Source organism: Callorhinus ursinus, unplaced genomic scaffold (genome assembly GCF_003265705.2).
Source record: "Callorhinus ursinus isolate GAN/ISIS: 27379988/994484 unplaced genomic scaffold, GSC_fseal_2.0 scaffold10, whole genome shotgun sequence".
In the NCBI taxonomy this organism is placed as follows: Eukaryota; Metazoa; Chordata; class Mammalia; order Carnivora; family Otariidae; genus Callorhinus; species Callorhinus ursinus.
Window position 1 is genome coordinate 59,806,092 of NW_027397072.1, and position 13,203 is coordinate 59,819,294.

General features: G+C 46.0%; 1 protein-coding gene and 1 pseudogene across 1 annotated transcript in view; both read right to left on the minus strand.

The window, feature by feature from the left end:
* The window catches only part of EHBP1 (EH domain binding protein 1), a 715,801-nt gene that overhangs the window by 674,701 nt on the left and 27,897 nt on the right, over positions 1–13,203 (minus strand). The gene's annotated exons all lie outside the window — the stretch shown is intronic.
* On the minus strand, positions 8,460–9,374 carry LOC112821459 (ferritin light chain pseudogene; annotated as a pseudogene).

Genomic DNA, 13,203 nt, shown 5'->3' on the forward strand with positions numbered 1-13,203 from the left:
ATTAATTATCTTGAGTAATAAATTATACCAAAACTTAGTGCTTTCAAACCACATACATTTATTATCTCAGTTTCTGAGGGTCAGGAATCCAGGCATAGCTCAGGTGGGTCCTCTGCTTCATGGTCTCTCACAAGGCTACAGTCAAGGTGTTGGCCTAGGTTCTGCAGTTTCATCTGAAGACTCAACTGGGATAAGAGTGGCTGCTAAGTCATTCATGTGGTTGTTGGCAGGATTCACTTCCTTGAGGACTCTTAGACGAGTGGCCTCATTTCCTAGTTGGTAGATGGCCAGAGACCACCCTCAGTTCCTTGCCACACAGCCCTTTGCAACATGGCAGCTTGCTTCATTAAAACTAGAAAAGAGAGAGTTTACTAACATGACAGGAGTCACAATCATTTCGTGACATGGAAGTGACATCTCATTATCTTTGCTGTCCTCTATTGGTTACAAGCAAGTCACTAAGTTTAGACTCTTGGAGACTCCATGAAGCAAGCTGGTCTCTAGAAAAATTTTCAGTCTCCCTCCACTGGCAGGGACACCAGGCAGGACACAAGCTGCCTGGTTGGCCTACAGGGTGTGGCAGGAAGTAGGAGTGACTCTTAAATGCTCTAGACAAGGGAAGTGGTGGGGATGGAATGCCAGACTCCAGTCCAAATGGCTCACGCTGAGATTCAGATCTCAAAATGAGTCAGTAAATGCAAGACTGGGACAGATATCAAAGCCAAGAACAGAGGCACATGGGAGCTGGATGAGAAGAAATTCAGATAGTCCTTTAGGTAAGTGGCCAGCACCTATGGCAGAGTGTTTACCTGTCCTCAGGTTATCTCTGCATAGGCAGTTGGTCCAGTAAGAGGCTGGGATAGAGACAGAAAGGACATAGTAAAGAGTTAGCACCTATGTGGAGCAAACACTTCCCTGCTTGTTCTTCCTCCCCTCTCTGGAGACCTTCAGAGCGCCCCTCTAACTTTCAACAAATATTACCATGTTCATCTATTCATTCAGCCAACAACTCTCTACTGAGCTCCTATCATGGAAAGGTATAGAGGTGAACACAACAGATACCTGCCCTTCAAGAACTTTTCATCCCAAGAAAACTGAGTGGAAAAAACAAAAGATTAAATTCAAATTAAATCAGCCAATCTGGTTAGTACAAAACCTTAGGAAAAACATTTTGGAAATCTGAAACTGCTACCTATTCACTCACATACTTCTTCGTTAAATATTCTCTGCATTTATGCATTCATTCAACAACTACTTCTTGAGCTCCCATCATGGGTAAGGTACAGAGGTGAAAAGGACAGTCACTCCTCTGCCCTATTAGAACTATTACTTCAGTTGGTGGGAGACAATATGCAAGCAAAGAAACCAGTGCTTTGAAGACTAAGGGAGTAACAAGACAGCAGGCACTAGGAGCTCCAGACGGACAGGACAGAACTGGCCTCTACCCTGAGTGACCACCTAGTCCAACAGGTGTCAGATGCCAGGGCAGCAAACTGACCATGCCCAGTGAACTACAACCCTTTGCCCAGAATGCACCCCGATTCCACACAACTAGCTCACAGACAGGCAGGGGTCTCATGGCATCATAGGATCAGAATTATGGAATTTCAGCATCAGGAAAGCCCTTAGGCCTTTATTTTATCACCAGCACTGGGAAGGAGTATATGGACAATTCAGGGAAGGCCCCCGCCTGCAGGGGGAAAGCATTAAAAGGACACTCCTAGTGAGCAGTAAATCCAGTGTAGGCTAATGTGAAGGTTTTGTCTTTTACTGGTATTGGGGGAGAGCTCAGAATTGACTCATTTGGTCTATTTCTTTGCAAGAATTGGAACTGAGTCCCTGCCTTACCTTTTTTCCCCTTAGATTCAGTGAAACTTTATTTCTTGAAAAGTTTCTTGAGATATAACTCAAACACCATACAATTCACCTATTTAAAGTGTACAAAGTCAATGGTTTTTAGCATATCCACAGAGTTGTGCAACAATTATCACAATGAATTTTAGATCATTTTCATCATCCCCAAAAGAAATCCCACACTCCTTAGTAGACATGACCCATTTCCCTCCAGCAGCACCTCCAAGCCCTAGGCAATCACTATCCTGCTTTACCTTTCACAGCTTTTCTGAAATTAAAAGGCCAGATGCTCTGTGGGTCTCAGTTGTCTCACCTAATAACACTTCTCAGTGGCCACAAACCTTCCACAAACAGGCAAGTCTGTGAGTAGAACAACAGGCTTTGAACAGTGAGTCACCAGGGCGGGGTGTGGATCAGACTTTGGGATGACAAAGCCTGAGTGAAGCAGCTGATGGAGGCAAAAGTCCCTGGACAGCAGGGTCAAAGGACTGGCAGAAATGCCATAGCACCAGTGGCACTTTGGTGGATCATGATAGCCTCCCCAAATCGTCTTCTGGAAGGCCCAGGGAGACAGTCCCACAGTGGAATAAAGCTCTGGGGCTTTGGAGTCAGAAACCCCAAGTATAAATGCTGGCTCCCCACTTGCTAGTTGTGTGAATTTGGGCTGACATAAATTCTCAAGCCTCACTTTCCTCATTGGTCAACTGGAGGAAGAAACCAGGACTGGGAGAGGTGGATTGCAGTGTTCAGGCTCACAGAACATCCCCCTCTGCAGCTGAGTGCTTGACACACAGACAGACCACCAACCCTTTCCCCAGTGAGGCACGGAGGTCCCACCTCCCCATATCTGCCAATACCAAGAGCATTTTTAAAAGAATGATCACTTGATTATGAAAGCATTGTCCTTTGGCTGTCCCAACATTTGCAGCTGTGCTGCTGGGCCCCAGCTGGCTCAGGCCTGGGAGAGTCCTGGGCAGCTTGGAGCGCAGAACTTCCTAATGAGCATCCATCTGTCTTCCCCCTCACAGCTGTGCCTGGCTATTCACTACCCTACTATGGAGGAGCCAGGGTCTGGACTCAGGCTCTCCTTCCCTTGACCACAGGACCCCATACAGGGAACCCACACCCCACACTCAGGTTGCATGGGCAGCTAAGCACCTCCCCCTGCCCAATCCTTTCCCACATCACTGGCAGTTTCTCCCAAGGAACAGGATTTTACGCATGCAAACACACACAGACACACCCGGCTACCTTTTGTTGTTGTTGGCTCTTCATGTGTCACCAGAGCAAACACAAACAGAACCTATTAAACTGAACCTGAATGAGAAGCTGTAAAATGTCTCATCTGGGGATCTCCAGACCTACACTGAATATACCCTGGGAGAAAGGAAGGACTCCCCTGCTTCCTGAGTCTGCCCAAATTCTTTGTCCTAAGACAAGTCTATAAGCTCCCATCCCCAGCTGCCTACCAGTGTCTCAGGGTGGGAACCTGGAGATGCTTGCAGCCGGCCTCAACCTAAAGCTCAGGGAAGGAGCCAGGCTTTCATCGTATCAGCCAGGACCAAGAAACCCAAGCCCAGCAAACCTGAGCAAAAACGGGGGTGTCTTGGCTCACAAGGCTGGTGAGGCAGGGGTGGTGCTGGATCCAGGGCTCCACGCCCCCATGTGTCACCTTTGCTCTCTCTACTCCCCCCTTTCTGCTTCCACACATGTTCCTTTATTCTTTGGCCAATGGGAAACTTTGTGCAGATAGTCAGGGAGCTGGCAGGGTAACTCTGTCAGCCCCATTTAGCAACCCTGAGAAAGAGCGGCTTGCCTCTCCTAGCGCTGGAGGACTCCAACAGGCCCTGCTTGGTCACGTGCCCAGCCCTCCAGTCCTGGGGCTCGGGCTGTCTCGAGGAGGAGAAGCACAGGGGAAAGCATTCTGGGCAGGCAAAAATAGTAGCCACAACAGTCCCCTACCTGGCAGCTGTTTTCAAACATGAGAAACCTCTCCTCTCGGAGTAAAAATAGAGCCTAAATGCTCTGAAGTAGAGGAAGCGTCTGGAAGGCCCAGAAAGCTGCCAAGAACAGCCGTTCTGTAAATAAAGTGCTGTGTGCTAGAGTAGGACAAGGAAACTCCTGAAAAGCCATCGGTAACAGGCTGTCCTTGAGTACCTGGCATCTCCTGACCATGCTCATGTAGAGGCTACAAGGTGACTTTAACTTGGGCATCCTTGCCCAGTACGGGAAGAAAGGGCAGACTTTGGTGCTCTTTCCACCCCTGATGTGACTCTCCTCCTTTGGTGGGCCCCCTAAAGGTTGCCCAGTGCTGCAATCTACCCCTTCATTGGAGAAAACTCCACCACCTTCTACAGGATGAGGTCCACCTCTGGCCCATTCCAGGTCCATTAGGAGAGTGACTGTGGGCCGTCAGGTTCTGGTCCAGACTCCCACCACAAGGGTATGGGACAGCTTCCCCCCCAACTATGATTACCTCAGAAGTAAACACATTTTGGAGGTGCCTGGGTGGCACAGTCAGTTAAGCCTCTGACCCTGGGTTTTGGCTCAGGTCTTGATCTCAGCCTGTGGTAGGCTCTGTGCTCAGCACGGAGTCGGCTTGAAATTCTCTCTCCCTCTCCCTCTGCCCCTCCTGCTCATGCTCTCTCTCTCAAATAAATAAATCTTAAAAGAAGAAGAAGAAGAAGTAGTAGTAGTAGTAGTAGTAGTAGTAGTAGTAGTAAACACATTCTTCGAAGACAGATGAACCCTTCCTCCTGTCAGCCCAGGGGCTTTGCCCTTACCCTGGAGTAATGGTAGGCTCTCACTCCAACCTGATCCCCACATGCTGAGGAGCATTCAGCCCTCTGTACCCTTCTTGAAAGCTCAGATACTTTTTTTAAAAAAAGATTTTATTTATTTATTTGACAGAGAGAGACACAGCAAGAGAGGGAACACAAGCAGGGGGAGTGGGAGAGGGAGAGGGAGAAGCAGGCTTCCCACGGAGCAGGGAGTCCGATGCGGGACTCGATCCCAGGACTCTGGGATCATGACCTGAGCCGAAGGCAGACGCCTAACCATCTGAGCCACCTAGGTGTCCCTCAGATACTTTTTTAAAGATGTATTTATTTGTTTTAGAGACAGAGCACAGTGGGAGGGGCAGAGGGAGAGAGAGAATCAGACTCCGCGCTGAGCGCAGAGCCTGAAGCCGGGCTTGATCTCATGGCCCTGAGATCACAATCTGAGCCAAAACCTAGAGTCAGACACTTAAACCGGCTGAGCACCCAAGGCGTCCCAAAGCTTCAGATATTTTGAATGACAGTGCCAACCGCACTGTAGGAAGTGATCAACGAGAGTAGATCAGCATGGGATGAAGAGGATAATGAAGGAACAGTAACAGTGGCCAACACCAGAGGAGGAAAACCAGAGAAAGGACAGGGACAGAGGGAGCAACACTGATGATGAAATAAGCAACAGCCACAATTCACTGAGCACTTACTACATGCCAGGCTCTAAGCACTTCACATGCATGAACTTATTTAATTATTGTACATTTTAAATGTACAAACTTTTAAATGTACAAATGTTCCCCAAGATATTTTTTAACTACAAAAGTAGAGAAAGATAGTAACTTACAGAGGAGAAACCCAGTCAACATGTGAAAAATTACCAGGAATAGGACATTATTGGCACCATAAACCCCCAACGTGATGCACCGAGGACAATACATCACTTCTGTGGTATTCTTGCCCGAAATACACAACTTCATTCTAATCGTGAGAAAACATCGAACAAACCAAAAATGAAGGACATTCAACTCTTCAAAAGCACTCTTCAAAAGTATTAAAGTCATAAAAGGCTAGGAAATGTGAAGAAACTGCAACAGATTGGAGGAGTCCAAGGAAAAATAACTCCTTGCCATGTGGGATCTTAAACAGGATCCTGGAGCAGAAAACAGTGTAGGCAATAGAATGTTGATTTCCTGTTGCTGGTTCATCCAGTGCTGACTGTGACCACTGCAACACAGTCAGGGAAAGTTGGGTGGGGGGAGATGGGTACTCCCAGTACTACAACTTGCCAGTAAGTCAAAAATTAATTCAAAATTTAAAATTTTTAATTATTTTTGAATTTAAAGTTTTCTAAGTGCAAGATTTCTCCAAACAAATCAATCCCCCTCAGAAGAGTAACTTTAGTGAATTGGTCTACCAGCAGTGAAAAATGCCCAGACCTTGGATAAAGCAGAGAGTATTTTTGTCTGCCATATTGTTAGAAATTCACCACAACTGGGATTTTACTGCTTTAATAGCCCCTTTTTGTTAAGTGGGTCCTCAGGTGCAGGGAATGTACTGGCACCCATTTCAATAAGCATTTCTGCAGTTTCTGGAGGTGTGACCGTAAGATGGGCTGCCTCCGACCATGAAATGCTCCTCCCCAGCCTCGTGCACCAGCGGGCTCACAATGAAGTTGTTCTGCACCTTCTGTCTTATTCTTCAACCCAGCAGGACTCAGGGAGTGAGAAAGTTCTCAGCTTTCTTGACAGTGCATCACAGCCCCCCTTCTTCATTCCTTCCATGGTGACTCACTTCTGGAGGCTTTCACAATCAAATAAATAAAGGCATTTCCCACCAACTTTAAGCTCGACAACTTCATCCCTCAATGTCCACCACTCCTTTCTCATATCCCACAGAGGAAAAAACCAGTGTGACACTTTTGCTGTCTAAGCGGTTGGGGTCTGCCTACGTTTGATTATCTTCTTTATCTTTCTTTGTGCTTCTCTGGGTTTCTGCCATCTCACCAACCAGGCTGGCAACAGCAGATCGGAGGTTGCTGCTGAGAATCCTTAGCCCTGGCCTCCGGGCTGACTGCAGCTCCAGGAGCAGGCACATTGGTCCTCAAGTTTCCAGTGAGCAAAACAGGCAAGACTTGCACCTTGTCACTGTGCGGGACCTTGGCACCTGTCATCTGGCTGCTGGGCCTCTGCCCAGTTAGGTCTCCTGCTAGGCCCCTGCAAGCCTGCCCCTAGGCTGTCTTTGTGCTGAGCCAGCACAGTTCTGTTTTCATTCCCTTCCGTCCACCCCATAGACTGGAAACAAATTATCCAACGATTAGTTAATACCTCATCCTTGTGCCACATTTTGCAAGGAGATGGGACACGTGGACAAAGGAATTCTGACCCCAGAACAAGAGGAGGCAGAGCCTGGGGGGGGGGGGCTATTGATTCCAAGGAGGCAAGGGCTGGGCCATCCTCTAGCATCCAAGGACATTTTGGGTGGGGCCTAGTGAGGCTGGCAGGGCTTGATCACTTTGCACCCACCCAGGAATTTTTGGCAGCTGAAGGGGTGCAGCCTGGGTAGGGTCGGCTGTCTGCAAATGAAGCCCAGAGCCCCCTTCCAAGGTCACCTCCCTGGCTACTGAGCTTTGCATAGAGGGCTGCATGAAGCCTAAGGTAGAGGCAAACAGCTCTGCCCTCAGGCCCTTCCAGGCCAGTTCCAGTTGTCACCACCAGCAGATGAACAAACAGGGAGGACAAGGGGCACCATGTCACAGCACAGAGGGGACTGTGTTGAGGGGAGGAGGTCAATGTGGCGAAATGCTACAGAGGGCTGGGGCCTCCTGGCCCCGTTCAGGAGAGCGGGCAGTCGTAAGTGCTGGCCTCCGCCCCCTACTAAAATCACCTTGAAATGACAATAAAGGGATATAAAAATGAAGAAATCCAGGCAGCACTGGCAACAAGGATGTTACCATCAACAGAAAGATGGAAAATATACGCAATTGTATTATTGGACAAACTGGATAAGGGGAGGACAGCCCAGAACATGAACGAAGGAACGCTGCAGGGATATGGGGTTGGCCTTCCCAGGGGAGCCCCCCAAAGCTCCCAGCTTGGAGAAGACACTGGGGATGACTTACTGAGGGCCTGGCTGTACAAGAGCTGGACCAACCCCTCCAAACACCACACACACACACACACACACACACACACACACACACAGCTGGGTGATCATGGGCTCAGATGCTTACATGCCAAGAAATGTTCCCTAAACTGAGCAGAGATAGTGTTCAGGGTAGGAGGAGAAGCTGAGTAGAACACCCTGAAACAGACCCAAAGCAAAAAGGAGAAAAGGCGGCTCCAGCATCTGGGGTCCAGTCTACCTGCTCAATCCCTGAAAGGATATGGGCCTAAACAGGACACTACTTATACAGACCCGCACTCAGCCTTCCAATGCAGAGAAGTAGTCTTTGGGGCAAACAGCCTTGAAAAGAAACCCTTCCCAGGAACTTATAGGAGTCAGTTCAGTACATTCATTCACAGAAGTGGCCAAGGATCATTTAGTTTTCTCTCCCATGAAAATTTAGGTGAAAAACAGGCGCTGGGGTGGCTCAGATGGTTAAGCATCTGCCTTCGGCTCAGGTCATGATGCCGGGGTCCCGGGATTGAGCCCAAGGTCAGGCTGCCTTGGCTCAGCAGGGAATCTGCTCCTTCTGCCCCTCCACCCGCTCATGCTCTCTCTCTCTCTCTCAAATAAATAAAATCTTTAAGGTAAAAAAAGCATAATTAAGGCCTGAGATACTTCAGTAAGAATTATCAAAATAAAACAGAGCTAACTCATCTAAGTCACTGCATCCACAAAGAACAGGCTGCTATGGAAAGAAGAGTAATAAAAGAACAAGATATTATTTGGGAAATTAAAAAGGAAAAAATATGGCCAAAATAAAAAAAAATTCTATAGAGGGCTAAGCAAAAGAATGGTTAAGACTAGAAACGAATTTTTCTTTCTTTTTGCTGCAAAAAGCTTTATTGTTTCCATTTGGTCCAGGCTTGGGAGAGGGCTCCAGGGTGGCTAAAAAGCTGCCTCGTGGCTGCAGGGAGAGGCTCTGGCACCAGCCCTGGCACCTGAGTGGGAGGGACGCCAGAGGGGCCCCTCAAAGCCTGCTGGGCCCCTCATCGTGTTCGAGGGTGAGCCTCTCCAAGAGATCCTCGCCCAGCCCAGCCTGGGGGCCAGCCGGCCTGTGGAGGTGCGTTAGGTGGTGGCACATCTTCTTGATTACTTTCTCATCGTGGTTCTCCAGCAAGTCACAGAGATGGGGGCCTGTGTGCGCAGAACCCAGGGTGTGCAGATCCAGACCCGCCTGGTTCGGGTTCCTCTCCAGAACTGGGGCGGCGTCCGTGGTGTCCAGGGTTTTCCAACACTCCTCTTGGACTGCTTCTGCACTTCCTGGGAGAAGGCACAGCCTCCTCGCTGATTTTGCATCTTCAAGAGACGCTCATCACCCTTGTGCTTCTCCTCGGCCAACATGCAGAAGTGGCCCGCGCCCTCCAGAGCCACATCGTGGAGGCCAACATAGAAACCCTGAGAGAAGCAGGTGTAGGAGGCCTGCGGATGCATGCTGACCACAAGGGTGACGGTGGCCTCCACCTCAGTGGAATAATTCTGAGGAATCTGGGAGCTCGCGGTTGATTGGTAATAAGGAGCTAAACTCAAAATAGTGTGTTGGCTGGTCCCGGAGGCAGAGGATGGCTGAGAAGATGGCTCTGAAGGTTGTCATTGGAAAAGAGTTTGGAAGGGGGTTGGAGGCTGGTAGAAGGGGAGTCCCTGGGTCTGTTCTGTCCAAACACTGTTGAAGCAAGAGACAGATGGCCAGGACCTCAGGGTGCACTGCTGGAAACCAAATTATTTTTGTATTGGATTGCAGTGCAAGTTACAGCACACTCTAATTGACTAAAAAAATCATTGTATACTCAGAATGGGTCACTATCTTGGTGGGAAAATTATACCTCAATAAAGCGATTATAAGCAATAGCCCAGCCCCCTCAGCCTTAAGAGGGATCATTCTGGGGCATGTTTTCCACACTGTTCTCGAGATGTCCCATGGGCTGAGCTCCAGCTCCGTGGTAGCAGTTGGCTTAACAACACTCCTCGTTGGTTGCCTTCCTTCCCAACACCACCTCCTCCCCGAACCGTGTACCCAAAAAACTACTCGTGGTAGAATCCTTCTCTTAAGGTCTATTTCTGGAAGAACCCAAACCAAGGGCAGAATATTTTTTCATTTTGCTGCAAGTTAAGAAGAGGTGGTCAAGTTGGTGCAAGGATCAGGGTTACTGATGACATTTCAACAGAATGGTCAGGGAAGCCAATCTGGGGAGGAGCTTGGTGATGAACAGAAAGGGGATGTTAGTTGAAGACAGGCCAAGAAAAGGCATGTCACAGATGGTAGGTTACCAGGGCAATGAGAAGCCCTTGCTAACACTCAGGATGCAATTTCTTCATGTGGCTTCTGCTTGAGTATGACGAGGACGACAGCATTTCCCTGATGCAGGGCAGCTGTCGCAAAGCTGCAAGCACCTTTGTTCAACCACCAGGCCTCTGACTTAGAAATAAGCCCTTGGATTACAATCAAATTAGAAACTTTATTTTTGCTGCTTCGAAGCCAGTGCAATAAAACCTCCACAATGCACACTAGGTAGGAAGAAAGCAACTGCCAAAGCTCAAAAGCCACCATGGTTTCTTGGGTGGAAATTGCTAAACGGGGAAAGTCACACAAAAAAGTGAGAGAAGCAGAAAGTATTCCTCAAAAGGACTCCATTTTTTCAATTTAAGAGTTTTTTCCATTTGAGTTGCATATACGCACATATATATAGATATGCTATAAAGCACACACAGTAATGCTGTATTTCAATTATTCTAAGATGTAATATTTCACATTTTAATATCTCTGCAATTGAGGCATATCATACAATATAAATCATATTGAACTTTTAATGGTAAATAAAATATTACATCCTAAAATTAATAATTCATATCCAATGTCACCAGATTTTTTGGCTCCTTAAATATAAAATGCCTCATTCTTGGCCTCTTCTTTCCAAGGCATTACTTTAAGAACTGAATGAATCAGGACAAATACTGCAATTTTTTAGATTTACTGTTAACTCTAACAAGGTGAAGTTCTGCTTCAAGATTACTTGGCAGATGTTCCTAGCATCTAAAAAATATAACCAATATACAATTAACATTAAGGAGAAACTGAATTTACCCAATAATCACAGCCCAGAGCATGAGAAATGTTTTCAACTGTTCTGAACAAGAATTTTTACTTCATCTGACATTTTTCGTAAGAAGGCAAATCATATTGAATTAACATTTGGCCCAAGTAAAGGCTTCATTCATTTCACTTTTCCTGTGAGAATAAGTCATCCTTTGCCTTAATAAATGCATTTTCCCCTTTCTGCATCTGAGGGAACCAAGACAACCCAGAACACCAAATATTCTAGACCACTCTCAGTCAGGGTCAGGGGTAATAGCAGATGGTCACACTTGGGGAGGCCTTTAAATTTGGATTCAACTTCCAAGGGATGCAAAGTATTCCTTCAACCTCTTGCCCTTCTTTTCCATTCTCCTTTGACCAAATCAAGAAAGGAAACCAGGGTCAAGGATGTCTCCTTCATCCTTTTCCTCTTAACACCTGCCTGGGTTCATGAAAATTTAAAACCAGGCAATGCTCATTCGGCCTTGACCTTCAAACGTAAAATCAACATGATTTGGTAGTAGCCAAGAAAAACGTCCAAATGTGTTTCTGCTGAAGCCTCAATTGAGCAGTTCTCAGTGAATTAGACTGTGATGCTTATATCCATGAGGTGGAGGCTCAAGGGAGAATCCATCTTGTAAGCACCAAGAGAGGGCTTCACGTCCTTAAAGATCAGTTGGTAATCATAATGGAGCCCAAGGCACATGTAAAGCTCTAAAACCCAGTATATCCCATTGCTAAAAAGGACACAAACCCCAACATGGACATGGATTAGGATAATACAGTCTTTTAAGATGCCCCTTTAGAGGCAAGAATATACAATGGGGAAAAGACAGTCTCTTCAACAAATGGCGCTGGAAAAACTGGACAGCTACATGCAACAGAATGAAACTGAACCACTTTCTTACACCATATACAAAAATAAACTCAAAATGGATTAAGGACCTAAATGTGAGACCCGAAACCATAAAAATCCTGGAAGAAAACATTGGCAGTAATTTCTTTGACATCTGTAGCAACATTTTTCTAATAGGTCTCCTGAGGCAAGGGAAAGAAAAGCAAAACAAACTATAGGGACTACACCAAAATAAGCAGCTTTTGCACAGCAAGGAAATCGTCAACAAAACAAAAAAGGCAACCTACTGAATAGGAGAAAATATTTGCATGATATATCCAATAAGGGGTTAGTATCCAAAATATATAAAGAACTTCTACACCACCCCCCCAAAAAAAATCCCATTAATAAATGGGCACAAGACATGAATAGACATTTTTCCAAAGAAGACCTACATATGGCCAACAGACATATGAAAAGATGCTCAACATCACTAATCATCAGGGAAATGCAAATCAAAACTACAATAAGAGAGCACCTCACACCTACCAGAATGGCTAGAATCAAAATGACAAGAAATAACCAGTTTTGGCGAGGATGCAGAGAAAAAGGAAACTTCATGCACCACTGATGGGAATGCAAACTGGTGGAGCCACTGTGGAAAAACAGTATGGAGGTTCCTCAAAAAATTACAAATGCCATACAATCCAGTAATTCCACTACTGGTATTTACCCACAGAAAACAAAAACACTAATTAGAAAAGATCTATGTACTTCTCTGTTTACTGCAGTACTATTTACAGTAGCCAAGGTCCAGATACCAAGATACGACACTCAAGTGTCAGCACATAGATGAAGGGGTAAAGATGTGGTAACATACACACAATGGATTACCCAACCATAACACAGAATGAGATCTCGCCATCTGTGACAACACGGATGGACCTAGAGAGTATTATGCTAAGTAAGTACCATATGATTTCACTTAAAGGTACAATCTAAAAAACAAACGAATAAACAAAACATAGAAACAGACCCATAGACACAGAGAATAACTGATGGTTGTCAGAGGGAAGAAGGTGGGAGGATGGGCAAGATGGGGGAGGGGAGAGGGAGATACAGGTTTCCAATTGTGGAATGAATAAAATTCACAAAGACAAAAGGTAGAGCACAGGGAATATAGTCAGTGATATAATAATAGTGTTGTATGGTTGACAGACGGAAGCTACACTTGTGATGAGCACAGAATAATGTATGAAGAAGTTTAATCACTATGTTGTACACCTAAAACTTATTAACATGGTATGTCAACTACACTCAAAAAAATTTAAAAAGGTGCTGCTTTATTTCCAATTACATTTTCTACTCACCACAAATGGAAGCATAAATATTTATGCTTCAAGACTCTAGATGGGAAAGCACTTCTAAGAATTTTAAATGCAAAGACAGAGAACCCACTGAGACAGAGAAAAAGTTATATTCTACTATATAAAAAAAGTTATTATACT